The sequence below is a fragment of the Lycorma delicatula genome, chromosome 10 (genome assembly GCF_047948215.1).
Source record: "Lycorma delicatula isolate Av1 chromosome 10, ASM4794821v1, whole genome shotgun sequence".
In the NCBI taxonomy this organism is placed as follows: domain Eukaryota; kingdom Metazoa; phylum Arthropoda; class Insecta; order Hemiptera; family Fulgoridae; genus Lycorma; species Lycorma delicatula.
Genome location: NC_134464.1, coordinates 13,286,070 through 13,309,656, shown reverse-complemented (window position 1 = coordinate 13,309,656; position 23,587 = coordinate 13,286,070). Strand labels below are relative to the sequence as shown.

At 29.8% G+C, this 23,587-nt stretch overlaps 1 protein-coding gene across 2 annotated transcripts in view; it reads left to right on the top strand.

Moving 5' to 3' along the window:
* Positions 1 to 23,587, top strand: part of LOC142331572 (calcium uptake protein 1 homolog, mitochondrial-like) — a 622,753-nt gene that overhangs the window by 502,264 nt on the left and 96,902 nt on the right. The window contains exon 1 of one of the 2 annotated variants that reach the window (XM_075377569.1): positions 3,272 to 3,429. The exons of the other annotated variant lie outside the window; for it this stretch is intronic. The gene's annotated coding sequence lies outside the window, so the exon portion shown is untranslated. Of the gene's footprint in view, positions 1 to 3,271; positions 3,430 to 23,587 lie in introns of those variants that run through there. 2 annotated transcript variants of the gene reach the window in all.

Genomic DNA, 23,587 nt, shown 5'->3' with positions numbered 1-23,587 from the left:
ATTCTGGTTATGTTCATGATTAAATGCAGTAAACTCTATGCATTAGTAATTAAAACTTGCACACATTTGATATGTACTTTGAATCAATTTATGAAAGCACAAAAGTAGGAATAAAAATAACTTAATCTGTAAATCTGTCTTTATATATCCCATTAACAGAAGCATAATAAAATAATTCATATAATTAATTTAGTAAAAAAAAAATTATTTCCTGGGTTGGTAATACAAATATTTGTTTAAAAAAATAACGCCTTTCCTAGTACAGTCCTTATCATTAATAATAACCGAAGTGTATGATTTTCCAGTTGATTTATAAAAATTTTTATGCCTGTAAAAACAAAGAAAAGTTAAATTAGAATGATTGAATGTTAAAAATAGAATAATCTAAAGTGTTAAATTAGGCTTGCAAATTAATCCAGACAAGGATGTTATTTAATAAAAGTTCAAAATGAAATCATACTTGTACAATTTGTGAATATCTAATATAATTAATATGTTTTTCTTTATTCTTAATCACTCAACGTATGTACACGATTTGGCATCCATGCAACAAACATTTTTTTTTTTATTTCTTCATCATGATACCATACCAATGTTATGGATTGATGACGTCAGTTTTTGTGTATGGGTCGTTTTTGACTCTTGCCTAAAGATTTTCATTATGTTACGGTGACAAATCTTGGTTTAACACTCTGTTGCCTTGCGGCAATTGATTTTAAAATTGTGTCAATCTTGAGAAATCCATTACTTTTCAATATACCATATATTAGAAGTAATGTATGAACCTGAAACAACACCAAAACATTTTTTTCTGAGGTTGTTTAACTGATTGTTGGATTTCAGCTGGTGATGTATTTTCATCTAATTCTTTTCTTATGTACGGGTACCCATTCCCTTGAACATAAAAATTTGTGTTTTTCCAGAATTCTTTAGCCCACAAGAGCAGTTTTTTGCACATTGCTGAAGTTAAAAGCCACTTTTCAGCTGCCTTATAAGCTTTGCATGCTGCTGCAAGAATTCGGCGTATATCAGTTGTCACAATTAAAAATTTAATTCTACAGCAGATGATGTTGGATCAAGTTTATCTGTCGTGTCAAACTGATATGCTTAGAAGGAGAAACAATTGTCAAACGCATTCTAGCAGTTTCAACAGAAGAATAATATGAAAATATAATTTTGTAATAAAAGGTGAAATAATTTTGACTAAACATGAAAAATTAATAACCTCACATTAAACAGACAACTTACAAGAATACGTGCGGTCGAACAGTGTAGCCATAAAATAGAATTACAAAAACTCCAATGTGTTTGAACTGATCGGAACACTACAATTATGAGGCTTATTGATTTTATCAGTTTACTTCTGGAAAATAATCTGACATCTGACATTATGGAAAGATAGAATGAAATTTATCTTACACAAAATAAATAAAACAGGATGTGAATCAAAAATTATATAAAAAAAGTAGTTTCATATTTATAAAAATTATAGTAATAATTATTGTATAATATCCGTCAGCATAAGAAGGTTTTATGTATTATTCAAATAGTGTTTAATAATGAAAATACTGATTCAACTTAAGCATATAACATGGCATCTACCTTCAATGTTTTCTTAAAGAAAGTAAACAAATATAATTCTAAATAAAGTAAATAAGCATTTAACTTAAGCTTGAACTTTCAAATATTTTCTCAGTCTTTTCTTAATTTTCTTGTATTTAAGTAATTGCCACAACTTTTTAATAACACAATGCTTGTGATGTTTGTCGTTTCCTATAGTTTATCCTACATGTATAGTACTACATTTGATAATTGCAAGAATAACTAGTAAAACCGAAAGAAGTTTTCATCAAGTTATCTGTAAAACTTAAATTTGTCACTTTAATGAAAATTTCATTATATTCAACATATATTTATCAACTTATGGGTGAAAAATAAAAAAAAAAAAAAATTGTACAGATAAACAGATTAAATTTTAAAAACAGATACAAACAGAGTACAGGGAATTAGGGGCAGTTTTGAACATTTCACCTATCTTTTTTTATGTAAACTATCATTATATATAATATCATAAGTAAAGAGGGAAAAAAATAAAATGCAAAGTTTCACATACCTTTATACTTTTAATAAATATTCTTAATTTTTATCACATATCAAAATTTTGTCCATTCACGAAAAATTTTGAAGGCTGTAAAATACAAAGAAAAAGAACATTATTAGACAAAAAAAATGTACCTAGAAATTTAGAAATAGAATTACACCTTTTATAGTTTAATCTAGTATTCGTCATTTCAATACATGAAACTTGTGGAGCAATTTATCACTTACAAAATTTGAAATAATGCTTAAGGAAGAATATGGCTTTTTTATCATTAATTATTACTGTTCAGGCAAGCAATATGGTTCTTTATATTTTTCATGTATACCTAACTGAAGGTTAGTATTTGGCTCCACCTTCTAGTGAAGATGATTTAATAACCACCTTTTCATGTGAATGACATTCATTAAACTGAATTAAAAATTTTGTTCATAAGCGAAAACCACAGACAGGTCACAGCAGTTAACCCTAATAATTTACAGTTTTTGCTAGTTTGTGATAGCAGAAAGCATCTGATATATGCTTTAATAGCTACATCATCATATTAAAAATAATGTAGAATAGTATTGCTATAGAAGTAGTTTTTGCAGGATTATACTGTATAGTCATCATATTATATTATCATTTCAGATTCAACACACTTCAATACATTTCTCAATTCACCTATTTGGTGATTGTCCACTATTCGTATTGGATAACTGCCACTGGAATACTTCACAACTCTCTATTTACTGATATGTTCTGCGGTATTGCCTTGTAGATTTAAACAAATATGATGAAAGAATAAGAATAATAATCTAATAAAGAATATCAATATATGAACAAAGAATTCGCTTCACACTGGGATAATTACTGTACTTAGCGTTAGTTTCCAATCCAAAGGCAACTACGTTATAAAATTTTACATGTCAACTGTTTCATCAAAAGATGATCATGTTAGACATAGTGTTTAATAAATTATATGATTAAACCAAGTTACAAAAAACAAAATAAACATTTAAAGTAAATAAGCTTTTGTACTGGCATGTACAAGGTTAGAAGAATCATGTAGACCTTCCAGACCTTCAGAGAACAATAAATTTATACTTATTCAAATTGAAATTTACTTATTCTTAATTATATTAATAATTTTCCTCATAATATGATATTATTTAAATATTAGCTTACCGTTTTTGGAAGAAGCTAAATGTAAATTATCTTCTCCCTTATTGCCAGACAGTTTACTTTCTTGCATAAAGGACAGATGCCAATTGGGTATATTAATCGACGTGGACGTGTGGGAGGTGTTGCACGACTACGTCTTGTTCTGCAAATAATACACATGAATTCAGGTAAAAAGATTTGATCGTAACATTACATGATTTAAAAAATACATTTTGAGATAGATGAGATCTAAAATAACAGAAATATCTATAATTTTAATCAACTAATATTTTTAATATAAATTATATTTTGTGTAACATTAATATATTTGTTATCAATAAAGTTGTACGTGGGAAAGGACATCAGTTTGGGATTAAAAACGAGAAACTGTATAAAAAATTATAATTATATCTATAAACAATACTATGAAAAAATCTCCTTACTGTTTTTCTTATGAATACCTTAACTAAAATAATAGTCTAAATCCACTGCAATATCCCTTGCCACTAAACTAGGTTCTGCTTGCTAGTTTATATACATGATAGAATGATTATGAAATCACATTATCTTTGCGTTTCGGTGCGACGGTTGACACTCCTTATCAAAATAATGTAATTCCACAATTTGCATAGAACAAATTTTGCTTCTACGGTCGGCAGACTGGTGTAGCCACGGGGCTTAACGCACCAGGTACCGAGTCAACCGGGCGATCGAGTTACTCTTTTACACTTTAAATATTATTCATTTACTTAATTCTACCGCTCAGCTATGACGTCACAACAAAGCAGATGACTTCATTTTTTGTGGTGGGGTGCGATTTTGCAAATTTATTTTAAAAAAATTTATATTTTTTAATTTTTAACAAATATGCCTAACAAAAATATGATATTAGTTCGGTGAAATCTCAAGATAATGAGAATGAGCTTTACAGCCTCACCCCTTGATCTTTTTAGTTGATATTTTAATGGCATCAATGCCCCTATATATATATATATATATATATATATAGAAGTAATCTGACTAGATTTGGTCAAAATCAGTCCAGTAGTTCTGGAGATACAAGGTGATTTAGAGGCCAACACCAAACACACAGACTTACTAACGAACATTAACATCCGGAAAATTCCCATCCGGTATTTTGGGTTCCTTAAGTGTCAAAACGTCGAGATCCTGTGAAAACCGCATGTGTCCAAATTGGACCGATTACAATACTTTCCCTTCTAAAGTTATAGCGCTATCTAGATGGGAAAGTAAGAGTCTTTAATATATAATTATAGGCAACAAGAATAGGCCTATAATAAAATACTGTTATCGTGGTAATTGTGGACAGTAACAATTCTGCATAGCGACAATTCCGTTCAGCTGAATTTTCTACTAGGCCTAGCCATCGTTTCTTGGCAGGCTTACTCTCTCATTTACAGGATTTATTTAGCAGTTTATACTCGTATTTATATAACCTTTTCTCCTTAATTTACATTATTTTTACATTGCTTTTATTTAAATAATACTAACATTTAAAAAAAAGAAGATATTTACGTAGTATTTGATTAATTATTATTTTCTAGGCTAATTCTGTTTAAATTTTTCAAAGAAAAGTAGTGTGGAGTGGCTAAAAATTGAGACTAAACATTTTTTGGGAATTTCTTTCGATTTTAATGTCTTAGATTTTAATTCTAAAAATATAAACATTATTGGCTTCTATTTTGATCATATTCTAAAGTGGATGATTTTACAATAAAATTAAAAAAAATCTGGTACTGTGAATCATGTATACAAAATATTCATGTGTGCATTATTTTTTCATGTAATAAGGACAATAAATAATTATAATTATAGTCTATAATTCCCCCTTTCTTTCTTGATATAGCTTCATTTTGGTGAAAACATTTTGCATAATTACCGGTAGTTTCTTTCAGTTAAATAGAGTACGTTTTACTTTACCGTCTAGAAAGCGCTATAGCAGAGCTATAGCTCTAGAAAGGAAACTACTGTAATTGGTCCAGTTTGGGCATACCTGGTTTTCACCGGATCTTGACATTTTGACACATAAGGAACCCAAAAAATCCCAAAAACGAATCAAAATTTTCCGGATGTTAATATTCGGCTGTACGTGTGTTTAGTGTTGTCTTCTAAATTACCTTATATCTCCAGAACTACCAGACCGATTTTGACCCAAACTTGGCCAGATTATTTCTACATACGGGGCATTGATGCCAATGAATTTACAACTTAAGAGGTCAAGGGGGTGAGACTGTAGAGCAAGGTCATCCTCAGTATCTCTAGATTTCACCAAATTAAGATCATATTTTTCTTAGGCACATTTGTTAACAATTAGAAAATAATATTTTCAAAAGAAAATTTGAAAAATTGCACTCTAACCCCAAAAATTACTGTTGTAGTCATTTGCTATGTTGTGACGTCATGGGGGAGCGGTATAATTAAATGAGCAAGGTCATCCTCAGTATCTCTAGATTTCACCAAATTAAGATCATATTTTTCTTAAGCACATTTGTTAACAATTAGAAAATAATATTTTCAAAAGAAAATTTGAAAAATTGCACTCTAACCCCAAAAATTACTGTTGTAGTCATTTGCTATGTTGTGACGTCATGGGGGAGCGGTATAATTAAATGAGCAAGGTCATCCTCAGTATCTCTAGATTTCACCAAATTAAGATCATATTTTTCTTAAGCACATTTGTTAACAATTAGAAAATAATATTTTCAAAAGAAAATTTGAAAAATTGCACTCTAACCCCAAAAATTACTGTTGTAGTCATCTGCTATGTTGTGACGTCATGGGGGAGCGGTATAATTAAATAAATAAATAATATTTAGTGTAAAAGATTAACTCGGTCTGGCTGGGTCTCGAACTTGATCGTCCGGTTGAATCATTACTTTTAGGTGGAGGAACCCCATTTATGGGCGCCGAAGCAGTGTCGGACTCGCCAACAGGTTCCGCAAGATAGTAAAAAAGGTGTATGTATTCCTGCGCACTACCGACTAAACCTCCACCCCGGTTAAATCAGCAGTACCTGGTGCGTTAAGACTCGCGGCTACACCAGCTTCCGACCGTATACGCGAAATTTGTTCTGTTTATAAGTTGTGAAATTACTCTAGATTATTTAGTTCCGACCTAGTAATCGCCGCTAGTAATGCCATACCCACGCGAATTAAATACGGTTTGCGCGCGCACTTTAATAAGAATCCCTGAATTAAATAAATGAAAAAGTAATATATTAAAATAAAATTAAAAATATTTAAAATTAGGTTATGTGTGTATGTCAAGCATTAGAAATAACCCACATTTGTAAGACTTTCCCGGAATTCGGCTTAGTCACTTGACGGGAAAGTCTTACAATTGTGTTATCTTTTTTAGAATCTTCTCTAAATCTATCTCTACCCCCAATACAAAGATATACATATAAATTATTTTAATTTAAAAATTTTCATGTTAAAATAGAAATTTATATAATGATTTTGGAAGTAACGGTCTGCAATCCAGAGTATGGGCACAACGCCCATGCTGGATTGTGTTATAGTGGGATAAATGTTTTTTATTTATGGAAACTGGGTGAGGATTTTTTCTTAAAAATTTACTGAAAGTATTAGTTTAAGTGAAATTACTAAATTAGTTTAATTTACTGAAAAATTTATTGTGAATCTTTTTAAATTATTTCCGATATTTAGGAAATTCTACGATTTGCCCAAATCTTGTTTTGCTGTTTTTCTTCCCCCAAATTTTATCTTGATCGCTGTTTAACAAAATACCATAACTTCGTAAGCGTTGTATAAGAATACGAGATTAAATTCTGCCGATAAATGCATCAACGCTACCAAACTTTTGAAATTAAACCTTAACAAAAAAACTTTAAAAAATAACCGTTTTTATTTTGCCGGTTTATCACATCTGTATCACTTATAATTCAAATATTAGATTATCCAGAAAATTATTTTAAGTTATTTTTCATCATCATATATTAATTTATTTAAATTATTTAATTGCAAGATCTATTGATATTTATATTTCTACTTATTTTATGCATTATATATTAAGTAAATAACACATTTTGTATACAACCGTACTGTTTATTGATAACAGCTTTGTAGTGTTACTATACCTTAGTAAAAGAGCGCGCCAGTGATCATGTTTGAAAGTGTAATAACCGCTTAAATCTACCTGTTTTTTTTTCTTTTTTTCTAGCTTAACTTTCATTCTAAAATAAGTTATCTAAAGGGATTATATAACACCTCTGTAATATTTGAACAAAAAAAATCACAATTCAGATTGGCAAAATGAAAAATAACCCCGAAAATAGACTCAAAATATAAATTAGTTATCTTGATTGGTAACATAATGGGATCAAGTTTACACGACTACCCTAAAAGGAATGTAATGTATTTAGGGTGTATGTATGTTTGTTCCATCGTAACAGCTCAACGACTGAACCGATTTATATATATGACACTGCGTTGGAATCCTTACATTACCGGGTGTATATATATATATATATATATAAACAAAATTGTCACCCGAACGCTCTTTAATTATTCTATATTAAACAGCAATGTATTGTTTGGCGTGATTTTTCATTTTTAATAATTATCTCGTGTTAATTGAGATTTAAAAATTAAACATTATATATATATATCCAGTATTTAATTTTCTTTTTAAATGATGTGTTTTATAAAATAAAATAATTTTTCCACCAAAGTAGTTCAGGAATTAGAAGATTAAAAGAAGATAAATAAAAAATCTAACTACACAACATTTTACGGAGAAAACTAGCGCTTTTTTTAAACACAAATTGTGTTTAGTAAAAAAACCGTGCTTTGAAAATTATTTTTCACTTCTGATATGAAACTTTATTTATTTATAAGAATAGTATTGTTTTAGTATTTAGCTAATACAGTGAAATTTCCTTCTGTAGTCGCGGCTAAAATTTTTCGTATTCGCATACATTATATTACGTAATGATATTAAAAAATAAAAATATTAAAAGATTGAATTGCGGAGATAGAGAGAGTATGAACATGAAAAGGTAGAAGATCCCTGGAAAAAATAAAGCTTACCGAAGGCATTAAACTATCCCATGATATTACCAGTTTTTTGTAGATGCCGATCCATTTTTGAATAGAAGCTTAATCTTTAAGCGCAAAATTGAAATGCCATGCAAGATTACACAGAAATTCACACGGATTTATTAGAAGAGCAAGACAAGGAAAAATTACAATTTTTTGTAAATGAAATCCAAAATACTGTAGGTTAGTTTTGTAAATTTCCATTACAGTAATTTTAGTTTTACCATACGCAGTACTGCAGTGCTGTTTTCTTGACTTAATGCGATTACAGTACGATTTGAACATGTAATACAGTTTTCTAGTACAGTACGTACTGTAGTGAGTTTTTAAATCAAACAGTTTGGTACGCGCTTACGAGTAAATTAGTAGGTATCCTGTATTTTATTAAATATTTTTTGTGTAGTGTACCTATGTACTGTACTTTTTCTTTCTTTTTCCTGTTTAGCCTCCGGTAACTACCGTTTAGATAATTCTTCAGAGGATGAATGAGGATGATATGTATGAGTGTAAATGAAGTTTAGTCTTGTACAGTCTCAGTTCGACCATTCCTGAGATGTTTGGTTAATTGAAGAAACCCAACCACCAAAGAACATCAATATACACGATCTAGTATTCAAATCCGTGTAAAAATAACTGGCTTTACTCGGACTTGAACGCTGTAACTCTCGACTTCCAAATCAGCTGAAGACGCGTTAACCACTAGACCAACCCGGTGGGTTACCTATGTACTGTACTAAATCGATGCTTATAATTAATGTTGCCGTCTGTATTTCATCAATAACATTGCCCTAAGAAATTACGCATGATTTTTTTTCATTTTTCATATAACATAACCATTCTTCCTTAAATGCGATTAGTTCCATTCTACATTCGTAGCATTTTTACAGTCTAATCCCCGCGAATAAGGAAATTTTACTGTACATAAAAAATTTAATATTTATTTATTATAATAAAAAATGGACAGTGCAGTTAAATATGATTTAAATTTTGAAAGAGCTATACTACTATACAACTCTATTCAAAAACTTTTCTATAATTGTAAACGAATAACCCAGTTAAAAAAGTAAAGAAAAAAAAATAGTTAGTGATTCTTACAAATAGATAAAACACCTGTAGAAAAAAAGTTCCGCTTTATTTATCTAAATACATGGCTATTTAGATTAGGGTATATTGTTTAAATAGAAGGAAATATCTTAACGTAAAAAAAAAAAACATTCAAGCAGAATAATCGATGAAAAACTTAACTTAAAAAAAAAAATAGAGTTTACATTCGAACGAAAGTGTTAATATTATATCACACGGTAAGTAATTAAATAAAATATTACATTGCAAGTAATTTTGCAAAATATCGCAAGTAAATTTTACAAAACTATTAAAATATAATTATTTCCTGACAGGTAACTTCTGAAAGGTGTTAAGATTAAAAAAAAGTAATTTTACGATTAAGTACTTTGCCCTAATTTCATTACTGTATAAAAAGATGTCATTTACGTTTGAAAACTGGTGAACCATACGAAATTTTTAACTGTAGCTTTCTTATGACCTCCGGAATCTTAATCACTGTTCAAACCTTATCAATTACTACTATATACAGAGTGTATCACGAAGTTCTCCCGGGACTTTTATAACCCTATTCTACTCGTGAAAGTAATGGAAAAGGTTCATATAAATATAAGTTGTAAAACTCTTCGTTATGACAAGTGAAAGATTTAGCATGGATTTTAGCTCCCCTGGTGAAAAGAAGTACTAAAATTTTTAGGACGCTAATTAAGGGGCAGAATTAGTGATTTCTTATGATTTCTGACCTGAAAAATTGAAAAAAAAAATATGTCCCAGAACCGTATCGCAGTAGTTTTTGAGAAATATGAGGTGAAAACCAATAAATTGGAGTAAAATTGTGTAGTAGCGATGGGATATAAACGATTCATTTTCAGGAATCGATTCTCAGAAAGGATTCGTAAAAAAGAATCGTTCTTCCGAATAAATGATTCTTCTCCTTCCCATCCCTACCAGTACTGTATTCTGTAATGCGCATGCTCTCTATCAACTTCAGCCAAGTTTATACCGGTTCATCTCCTTCATACTACTGTTCGACACAACTAGTTGCATACATACTAAATGCCTTCGATTCGAAAGTCAAGTAGTATTTGACATTTCTGTATGGTTGAATAAAAAAAATGCACTTACTTCACATTGTTTAGACTCATTGAGATTTAGATTTTGGTAATCTAGGTTTAGAGCTGATTTAGAGCGCCTGAGATCCACGGCTGGATCTTGGGCGCAGAGTAACAGTTTTTTTATACGTAACACAAATCATATAATAAAATATTTGTCAAATTTTCTCAAATATGTTGAATGAAAATGCAAAAACTCTTGCCGGATTGCAAAATTTACAATCGTATTCAGACGTATTTTAAACCACGATATATAATATCTATTGACTAAAAAAATGTTAACATTATGTTATTTGCAATAGTGTATTTCATTTTATAATTATGTTATTTTAAGAATGTATGTTAGTTTAGTCTTGTATCACTAAATTGATTTTTAAAATTATAATAAATTTTTTACTTGAAAAAATATGAACTGGACGTATAGTATGTACAATATCAACCTAATAAAAACCTAATTAAAATACATTAAATATTACTCATTGTTAATGTTACTTATTTTTTCAAAGGTAAAAAATAAATGATTTATAATTAAAATTATATTTAATTAAAAGCTTTAATTTATAATTAAAATTACCTATGAAACTAATACTATGCGGCTGATGTTCAAGTTGAAAAAACGCACTGCAAAACATTTAACTTAAATTGAAGAAAACGTTCCACTCAAGTACTACAGCCAACAATATACTAAATCTGTATCATGCGATTGGTTGAATAATCGATTCATCAATCTTGTCAATAACCATGTCATCTGTTAATAAGATTCTTCTTATTTTTATAAAAAAAACAACTTCAAAATTCTCATCAAATAAATCACTATCTTCATGAATAAAAATCTTTTTTTCATTTTTTGCAGAAATATATATTTTCACGTAACATATATATTCCGAATATGAACTAAATCGGACCATAAATACAATTTTTCGAAATATCACGACCCCAGTGCCACCAAATAGTTCTAATTGTAGAATAAAAATTTTACCAGTTTATTTCTGTTTTATATATTCCTTTTTTAATAAAACTAGTATAATCTTTTTAAAATTTTACATTTCTTTCTTTTTCCTGTTTAGCCTCCGGTAACTACCGTTTAGATAATACTTCAGAGGATGAATGAGGATGATATGATATGTATGAGTGTGAATGAAGTGTAGTCTTGTACATTCTAAGTTCGACCATACCTGAGATGTGTGGTTAATTGAAACCCAACCACCAAAGAACACCGGTATCCACGATTTAGTACACATTTCAAGTAAACGCTACGTATCATTATCAAGAACTGCTATCTAGCGACGCGATTCGTAAACGGGTTAATGGATCAACATTTGAAATTACAAATATTTATCGAAATTTATTTCACATTTATCAAAAAACCTGTATTCATTAAGAAAATCTTTTTCTGCGATGATATGTAGCTTTATTTCATCAAAATTATTATTACGACTTGATTAATTTAAAAGTTTTAAACTGAAAAAAGATTGGGCAGATTTGTCCGTACAATGTACTGTCGTTAAACTATGTATTGTCGTTTCTCTAGCGAAAGACAACTATATTTTACTTATAGGTGTAAATTATTTTAACATATATTAGTAAATTTATTTAATTTTAGTAGTTTAAATGTCAAATTTCTTTAATTAATATATTTTTTAATAGCAGTTTAATATTTTAGCTAAATATGTATTGATAATCTATTGATTTTTAAATCTTAGATTGTAACTTAGGTAGTTTTTTCAAGAGTTGAAAGAATATTGTTGTTCTTGAGTGTTCGGATGGGTCGTCCTATCCGGTCTAGTACAGTCTGTCACCGGGTGCTGCGACCATCAAGGCAGCATCCGGGACCACGCACGTTGTATATTCCGTGAGATGAAACTCCGGGTGTACAATTTTTGAGTTTGGGGACGGCGTTTCGGCGCTGTCCCTGCGCATAAAGCTAAATTTATAATTTCTAACATACAACTTGTAAACAATAAGTTTAAGAAATACGACGTACATAAAATGTAATGTTACAAAGTTTATATATATTAAAAATTTTGTGAAATTATATTTTATGTACGACGTATTTCTTTAATTCTCACTGATTACAAGTTATATGTTATAGAGTATGTTGCTTTAATAACTAATTACTCACCACAATCATCCTTAGTTTTCATCATCTTTCACAATAACTTTTGATTGGTATTTTTATACTAAAATATTTTTTTTTATTTTACATTCAAACTGGCTATCGACATATAATATCAAGAAACAGCATTTTCCATGATGATACTTCTACGCTTATTCTTTTAAATTATAGTGTCCCTCATTCAAATCATCCAGCATTCCTCAATCATTCACTTTTCCGTAAGTCTTCCAAAGCTTCCACAATTAGTTAGTCTTCATAAATACTAAAAAGGACTGGTGACATGCAACATCACTGTCTAATTGCTCTTCCCATCTTTACTGCTTCTGTTTCTTCTATTAGAACCTGTTCCTATTCTATGTATAATTCCATAATAAAGTTATTCCTACTGTCCAATTCTCTTTATTCAAATTTTTCATTATTTTATCCCTTTTAACCCTATTGAAGGCTTTCTCTCAGTCAATAAAACAAATGCACAAAACTTTGTTTATAGCTATCATTCTCTCCCTCAAAACTCTCATACAATGTATTACATAATAATTGCTTTTACTGTTTTCAAAATTAACATATTTAATCATTACATCCTCCTCTATGAATCATGAGACCTTGCCATTGGTGAGGGGGCTTGAGTGCTCAGGGATACAGAGTAGCTGGACCGAAGGTGCAACCATATCGGAGAGGTATCTGTTGAGAGCCAGACTAAGGAATGATTCCTGAAAGAGGGCAGCGGCTCTTTCAGTAGTTGTTAGGGGCCTGAGTCACAATGACTTAAACAGCCATATCAACATCGCTCAGTCCTCTGAGTACTGCGCAGCTGAACTCAGAAATTTGTTTAATTTTAGTAGTTTAAATGTCAAATATCATTAATTAATATATTTTTTAATAGCAGTTTAATATTTAATAATCTAATAATTAAAATTTGATAATCTAATAATTTTAAAATCTTAGATTGTAACTTCTCAAATGTAAGTAAGGTATTTTTTCCAGGGTTGAAAGAATATTTCTGTTCTTTAGTGTTCGGATGGGTCGTCCTGTCCAGTCCTCCAGTCTATCACCGGGTGCTGCGACCATCAAGGCAGCATCCGGGACCACGCCCGTTGTATATTCCGTGAGATGAAACTCAAGGTGTAGAATTTTTGAGTTTGGGGACGGCGTGTCGGCGCTGTCCCTGCGCATAAAGTTAACTTTAGAATTACTAACATACAACTTGTAAACAATGAATTTAAGAAATACGACGTACATAAACAGTAGTGTTACAAAGTTTTTATATATATATTATATATATTTTTTCATTTATTAATACCTACCAGTTTTTCTTATATATTCGTGCCGTTCAAGAAAAACAGGTATTTAAAAAAAAAATAAAAAACACCCTGTGTAAAAAACAAATTAATATGAAAACTAACATATTGCCAATATATATATACATATATATATATATATATATATATATATATATATATATAACTTTGTGAAATTACATTTTGTGTACGACGTATTTCTTTAATTCTCATTGTTTAAAAGTTATATATTATAGAGTATGTTGCTATAATAGACATTATCACTCACCACAATCATCCTTAGTATTTTTCATCCTTAGTGCATCTTTCACAATAACTTTTGATTGGTAATTTTATACTAAAATATTTGTTTTTATTTTACATTCAAACTGGCTATCGACATATAATATCAAGAAACAGCATTTTCCATGATGATAGTTCTAAGCTTATTCTTTTAAATTATAGTGTCTCTCATTCAAATCATCCAGCATTCCTCAATCATTCAATCATCCCTCACTCCAATAATTTTCCGTCAATTAGTACTTTTTGAATACAATTATGACTTAAGCTGTGGCCTATCGCCATTAGCATTCTTTGTATTGCCTTCATCATACTCACATTTATAGTTGTCAAGACCTTACTATTAATCAGGTCTTTCTCTTGCAGTTCTCTTGCATTTCTTCCACAGCTACATTTCAGAACTTTTCACATTACGAATTACTTTTCTTTATTGTCCATGTTTCTGCACCATATAATATCACACATCTTACAAATCTCTCAGACCAATAGGTATACATTTTGTTATAAGCAGATTTCTAATTTCCACAATTTCTTCCCTCAAACTATTGTGCTTACAAGGTATTTAAAACAACCTATACCGATTGTTTCACCTGAATAAAAATATTTGTTGCCATGTATTCCCTCAATATTCTCATTACTTTGAATTTATCAGTGTTTATTCTCATGCCATATTTTCTCCTACCTTATTTATTCTACCCCTCATTTGTGGCAGCTTCTCTTCAGTTGTAACCATTATTACTTGGTTATCAGCATATATAATTGTCTATTTCTTCTCCTACCTCATAATCACTTTTCCGTAAGTCTTCCAAATCTTCCACAATTAGTTAGTCTTCATAAATACTAAAAAGGACTGGTGACATGCAACATCACTGTCTAATTGCTCTTCCCATGTTTACTGCTTCTGTTTCTTCTATTAGAACCTGTTCCTATTCTATGTATAATTCCATAATAAAGTTATTCCTACTGTCCAATTCTCTTTATTCAAATTTTTCATTATTTTATCCCTTTTAACCCTATTGAAGGCTTTCTCTCAGTCAATGAAACAAATGCACAAAACTTTGTTTATAGCTAACATTCTCTCCCTCAAAAATCTCATATAATGTATTACATAATAATTGCTTTTACTGTTCTCAAAATTAACATATTTAATCATTACATCCTCCTCTATGAATCATGAGACCTTGCCATTGGTGAGGGGGCTTGAGTGCTCAGGGATACAGAGTAGCTGGACCGAAGGTGCAACCATATCGGAGAGGTATCTGTTGAGAGCCAGACTAAGGAACGATTCCTGAAAGAGGACAGCAGCTCTTTCAGTAGTTGTTAGGGGCCTGAGTCACAATGACTTAAACGGCCATATCAACATCGCTCAGTTCTCTGAAGACTGCGCAGCTGAACTCAGAAATTTATTTAATTTTAGTAGTTTAAATGTCAAATATCATTAATTAATATATTTTTTAATAGCAGTTTAATATTTAATAATCTAATAATTAAAATTTGATAATCTAGTAATTTTAAAATCTTAGATTGTAACTTCTCAAATGTAAGTTAGGTATTTTTTCCAGGGTTGAAAGAATATTTCTGTTCTTTAGTGTTCGGATGGGTCGTCCTATCCGGTCTTCTCCAGTATATAACCGGGTGCTGCGACCATCAAGGCAGCATTCGGGACCACGCCCGTCGTATAATCCGTGAGATGAAAATCCAGGCGTAGAATTTTTGAGTTTGGGGATGGCGTGTCGGCGCTGTCCCTGCGCATAAAGCTAACTTTAGAATTACTAACTTACAACTTGTAAACAATGAATTTAAGAAATACGACGTACATAAAATGTAATGTTACAAAGTTTTTATATATATATATATATTATATATAATGAAAACCTGCACATATATATATTATAACAAAGTTATATTATATATTATAACATATATATATTATATATATATATAACAATATATATTTTATAATGTTACAAAGTTTTTATATTATATATATATTATATATAATATATTATATATATAATGATGATAGTTCTCTAAGCTTATTATTTTAAATTATAGTGTCTCTCATTCAAATCATCCAGCATTCCTCAATCATTCAATCATCCCTCACTCCAGCAATTTTCCGTCAATTAGTACTTTTTGAATACAATTATAACTTAAGCTGTGGCCTATCTCCATTAGCATTCTTCGTATTGCCTTCATCATACTCACATTTATAGTTGTCAAGACCTGACTATTAATCAGGTCTTTCTCTTGCAGTTCTCTTGCATTTCTTCCACAGCTACATTTCAGAACTTTTCACATATCGAATTACTTTTCTTTATTGTCCATGTTTCTGCACCATATAATATCACACATCTTACCAATCTCTCAGACCAATAGATATACATTTTGTTATAAGCAGATTTCTAATTTCCACAGTTTTTTCCCTCAAACTATTGTGCTTACAAGGTATTTAAAACAACCTATACCGATTGTTTCACCTGAATAAAAATATTTGTTGCCATGTATTCCCTCAATATTCTCATTACTTTGAATTTATCAGTGTTTATTCTCATGCCATATTTTCTCCTATCTTATTTATTCTACCCCTCATTTGTGGCAGCTTCTCTTCAGTTGTAGCCATTATTACTTGGTTGTCAGCATATATAATTGTCTATTTCTTCTCCTACCTCATAATCACTTTTCCGTAAGTCTTTCAAAGCTTCCACAATTAGGTAGTCTTCATAAATACTAAAAAGGACTGGTGACATGCAACATCACTGTCTAATTGCTCTTCCCATCTTTACTGCTTCTGTTTCTTCTATTTGAACCTGTTCCTATTCTATGTATAATTCCATAATAAAGTTATTCCTAGTGTTCAATTCTCTTTATTCAAATTTTTCATTATTTTATCCCTTTTAACCTTATTGAAGGCTTTCTCTCAGTCAATGAAACAAATGCACAAAACTTTGTTTATAGCTATCATGCTCTCCCTCAAAAATCTCATAATGTATTACATAATAATTGCTTTTACTGTTCTGAAAATTAACATATTTAATCATTACATCCTCCTCTATGAATCATGAGACCTTGCCATTAGGGGCCTGAGTCACAATGACTTAAACGGACATATCAACATCGCTCAGTCCTCTGAGTACTGCGCAGCTGAACTCAGAAATTTATTTAATTTTAGTAGTTTAAATGTCAAATATCATTAATATATTTTTTAATAGCAGTTTAATATTTAATAATCTAATAATTAAAATTTGATAATTTAATAATTTTAAAATCTTAGATTGTAACTTCTCAAATGTAAGTTAGGTATTTTTTCCAGGGTTGAAAGAATATTTCTGTTCTTTAGTGTTCGGATGGGTAGTCCTATCCGGTCTTCTCCAGTCTATAACCAGGTGCTGCGACCATCAAGGCAGCATTCGGGACCACGCCCGTTGTATATTCCGTGAGATGAAAATCCAGGTGTAGAATTTTTGAGTTTGGGGACGGCGTGTCGGCGCTGTCCCTGCGCATAAAGCAAACTTTAGATTTACTAACATACAACTTGTAAACAATGAATTTAAGAAATACGACGTACATAAACAGTAGTGTTACAAAATATAATATATAATATATAATATATGATATATATATATATATATATATATATAGTATATAATATATATATATTATATATTTTTTTTCATTTATTAATACCTACCAGTTTTTCTTATATATTCGTGCCGTTCAAGAAAAACAGGTATTTAAAAAAAAAATAAAAAACACCCTGTGTAAAAAACAAATTAATATGAAAACTAACATATGGCCAATATATATATATATATATATATATAAGAAAACTATGTGAAATTACCTTTTATGTACGACGTATTTCTTTAATTCTCATTGTTTACAAGTTATATGTTATAGAGTATGTTGCTTTACTAGACATTATCACTCACCACAATCATCCTTAGTATTTTTCATCCTTAGTGCATCTTTCACAATAACTTTTGATTGGTAATTTTATACTAAAATATTTGTTTTTATTTTACATTCAAACTGGCTATCGACATATAATATCAAGAAACAGCATTTTCCATGATGATAGTTCTAAGCTTATTCTTTTGTTGTTCTTGAGTGTTCGGATGGGTCGTCCTATCCGGTCAAGTCCAGTCTATCACCGGGTGCTGCGATCATCAAGGCAGCATCTGTGACCACGCCCGTTGTATATTCCGTGAGATGAAACTCCGGGTGTACAATTTTTGAATTTGGGGTCGGCGTTTCGGCGCTGTACCTGCACATAAAGCTAACTTTAGAATTACTAACATATAACTTGTAAACAATAAATTTAAGAAATACGACGTACATAAAATGTAATGTTATAAAAATATTTGTTGCCATGTATTCCCTCAATATTCTCATTACTTTGGATTTATCAGTGTTTATTCTCATGCCATATTTTCTCCTATCTTAATTATTCTACCCCTCATTTGTGGCAGCTTCTCTTCAGTTGTAGCCATTATTACTTGGTTGTCAGCATATATAATTGTCTATTTCTTCTCCTACCTCATATTCACTTTTCCGTAAGTCTTCCAAATCTTCCACAATTAGTTAGTCTTCATAAATACTAAAAAGGACTGGTGACATGCAACATCACTGCCTAATTGCTCTTCCCATCTTTACTGCTTCTGTTTCTTCTATTAGAACCTGTTCCTAATCTTTGTATAATTCCATAATAAATTTATTCCTACTGTCCAATTCTCTTTATTCAAATTTTTCATTTTTTTATCCCTTTTAACCCTATTGAAAGGTTTCTCTCAGTCAATGAAAGATATGCACAAAACTTTGTTTATATCTTTCTCTCCCTCAAAACTCTCATATAACTTATTGCATCATAATTGCTTTTATTGCTCTCAAGATAAACGTATTTAATCATTACATATAACTTTGAATAACAATTTGTTTTTATTTTATATTAATTACAGATGTATCTGAAACAACTTATTAACCTGAATAAAAACCTTATTCGCTTTCTTTTTCATTTCATTCATAATTAATATGAAAGAAAATTATTAATATCCTGAAAAAAAGAAATTATGTTAAACAATAAACATAATATAAGTTGACGCTCACCCTTTGTAAAATATACAAGTGGACTTTTATTCTTATTTTATAGCTTTACCATTTTATATTACTTTCATAATCAACACCATTTAAGAAGCTTTTCATAATTACTTTGAACAATAATTTCATATTGACTAACTTTTTTTTTGTAATCTACTCAATGTTAGTACTGGAAAGATACATTTTAATTTCCTTTTTAACATAAGATCTGAAAAAAAATTTAAATGAATAACTTGAAATAAATGAAGATAGTGTAAAAAAAAATAATAAAACTAAATAATCTTTATGATCAAAATTATTACAGTTTTTTATATTGAAAATTACATAGTTCATATACCTTTTTATTAATAACTTTACATTCAAATTTTTATATTCATAATTTTTTTAATTTAATAATTTGAGTCATAATATGGATAATTATTATTTTTAATCAATACATAAAAATTATATTCAATAGATAGTTAACATCTGAAGAACACTTAAATATTAGCTAGAAACATATTTATTATTAACAGAAAATTTAAAATAAGAATAAACATTTTTTAATCGCCTTTCTAAAATATTTTATTTTTGAACTGTAATTATTTATTTTACTCATATGATTATGATTATCACTGAATGTTTCATATAATTATTTTTAACATATAGTTTGCACTTGTAAAATACCTAAAAACTGTACTCTGAACAAAAATCAAGAAAAACTTTGTTTCGTAATGAAAAATCATAATTAAAATATAAGGAAAATATGTAAAAGAAAAAGTAAGTTTCTAATCTGCTTTTCTTGATTTTTTTAAATTCATTGTTGTGTATTATTAAGTTATATCATTACTTCAAGCCAATTATGTATTTTTTTAAATATTTGGTGATACTTCTATTACAAAAAGATTTTGTAATAGTTTTATACAAATAAATATTTGTAATACTTATAGTAAAAATACTTTTTGTCATTCTATTATTAACTATTTCTTTCATGGTATCGCTTTTTATGTTTCACTTATTAATTTGAAAATAATTTCATATTTAAAAACAGCATCTTTTAAATTACATTCAATGTTTAAATGAAAAATTTGAACAGAGATTAGTGATTTAAAGACAGATGAAATATAGTAAAAAACCTTTTAAATAAAATAAAAATGTAGAATTATATTATAAATATATTATTAAATATAAAATATGTAAAAATCACTCTTAAATTAAAAACACTAAAAGGTAAAAAATAATTTTAGGATGGTATTTCAGAATGGATTTGACAACAAGCTGTGATGGTGATATGTAAGATTATGTGAAAATCACAACTTCAAATTAAAAATTTGATTCTTTTGCCAATTATTTTATATGCATAATGAATAGGCAAAAGATTGGGGTGCTCATGTCAAAGTTCAAATCTTTGTACCCCACTCTTAGGCCATTCATCACATATGAAAAAAATTGGTAAAAAAAATAAATTTTTAATTTAAAGCTATGACTTTCACGTAATTTTACATATCACCACCAAAGCTTGTTGTCAAATCCATTCTGAGATACCGTCCCAATTTTATTTTTACCTTTTAGTGTGTATAATTTAAGAATAGTGTTTTAAAAGTTTTTTTTTACATATTTTTTATTTTCTCCTTTTAGTGCTTTTAATATGAGTGATATTTAAAAAGTTTTTTTACATATTTTTTAATTTATACTTTTTAGTCTTCATAAGTTCTGTTGGCAGCAAAATTACTTTATTTATTATTTTTTTGTACTTTTTTGAACCTTTTTAATGTTTTTTTTTTTTTCAATTTTAAGCTGATTTTGATCGCTCAAACACAAGGAAAATGTGCACTTCTCATTATTATGATTGAAGAGGAGTAATGCATTTTATTTACTAGCTCATAAGTATCATGACTCATCAGATATAAATATTGAACGTAATGGTTTATATGAAATTTGAATTTCTGCCTCAGCCGTAAAAAAAATAATTTCGTACAATTTAATTTCCTGACAATATCACAAACATGGATAATTCCTTCACTAAGAAAATATGCATGTAAATGAAGTTACTTAAGTTCAAGGGGCATTTTTTTCACTTAGCAATTTATGGGCATCTTAGAGACTTGAAAATGTTGCTAAAATGCATTATCAGGATCAAACTTGTATGCAAAATTTCTGAGCAAATGAACAAACAGAAGTGCTTCAAAATTGGACCAAAAGGTTCCATACCATGAATCTCACTTACATAGCCCAAGAGCAAGTTAATATAAGAGTGGTAAAAATAAATCTGTTTGCTCACCCATAAAAATTTTATAATAGTAGACTTATTCCAGATTGCAGTATTCAACATTTCCTGTCAGCTTTAATTAAATATGTCAAGTCACTATTCTATTCTTCTTGATAGATTTAAATAAATATTTGAAATATAATTTTTATATGGTTGCTATGAAAATGAACTTTATAGTTTTTATTGATGCATTAATAATACATATTCATTTTATTTTATTGTTTTATTACTAATTAGGTAACTATGGAACATTACTTTTTCTTTATTTATAAAGCACAATTTCCATATATAATCTGTACAGTCTCTACATCATTATGAAAAATTCTGTACTAAAATCATTCATAAAGCTTCTGAATTTCTCTTTTGTAGTTTTACTTAAAAACAAATTTGATTGTAGTAATTTTACAATAAAAACAAAATTAAACCTCCTGCAGTTTTGTTTCAAGCCACTTCCAGTATTATGATATTCATCTTCTAATAAGGGTTGGTTTATAGAGGATAGTCATTTAAGTCATCAGACTAATTGTCAATCACTACAGGAAATTTAAGTTCCTGAAATGATTTATAGGAAACCACTGTTTGTCAGATAATACCATGTTTACGGTGGATTTCCAAGTCTGGTGTAAACCCGATTGTGGTATTCTAAATTCTGAAAATTTTGATGAATCATTTCTGATGTTCTTAGAATGGAACACACCATGCCAATGGTGTGTTCCATTCTAAGGAGCACACCATTGTGCTAATTGTATTGGGAGAAAGGGATAAAGAATCTGGAAAAAAATTACCAGAAATCTTTGCATATTAAGTGTATTCTGACTTCTGTGGGATATCCCAAGTTCAATTTCACTTGTAGTTCTTTTTTGTTAAAGCAAAATAACAGAAGTTGCTTACTTGGATATGATGCGTACATGGTTCTTTCCTCAAATAATACATTTTGAGAGTATATCATTTGTTTGAAATTTTCATAAAAATGAAAAAGTTTGAAACGCATTTAAATATGCAGATATGAATAAAGGTAAATTAATAGTTATTGGATAAGTAATTCAAAATTGGTACTAAATAAAGATCAAATATGTGCAATGTAAAGTTAACTACCAGAAAAACTAAATTCATGTTTAATTTTTGGGAGTCCCCTACCCATTGTAAGAGTTGATGAGGATTTTCTGACCGTCAGATATTAACCGATTTAACTTTTTCTCGAGATGAAATGTTGACTCATCACTAAAACAATATCATCAAGAAAGTCAACTTCCTGTTGCAACATTTCGATCATGAAGTCGGCAAGAACTGCGAAGTTGGAAGGCTTGAAAGTCCGTTACAGTTGTAGATGATATAAACATATATGTAAGCACTTCCTTAAAACATTCACACTATATCACCTGGATTGATAGTTTGTAGCATACCTTCTTAACAGATTTTTTAGGACTACACAGGAAAAACCCACTTGAAAAAACCCACTATATTGAAAATTTTCTTTGTTCACTCTCAGTAGTCCCATACTCTTCCCCTTGCACAGACAGACGGTCGTTTCAGACTGATACATTGCCATCAATAGATATTACTTTTTTTCTTTTTGGTTTCCATAGGGGAAGGAAAAAGCTCTGCCAGCCGCCATCAGGCTCGCACTGATGGCAGTACGGGGCTCTCACCCACTAAAAAACCTCCCTTCTTATCATGCAGTGGCCGGATATAAACCATCTGGTATGTACAGGCCCTGCGTGATCACTTAGGCACTCTAATCTTCGAATCTGGATAACCGGAAGGCTACCCAGGAGGGTGATCAACGAGCAACGACTTTGAGGAGCCCCCACCCCCCACCTTCAGAAGCTGGTCGCCTTTACCACCTGTCATCATCCATCATCAAACTTCATGTCTCTATCGATCCGCATCTCCTCAGCCTGTCATCGCCTCTCTTCATTGGCCTTCTCTTATCATTTTTGCGATCATAGTCGATACAATTCCCATTTGTCGCTATTGCTGAGCATCACCTCCATTATATTGTTGGTCCCCTTCACACCCTGATCCTTGAGCACTACTCTTATGTCACGCCATC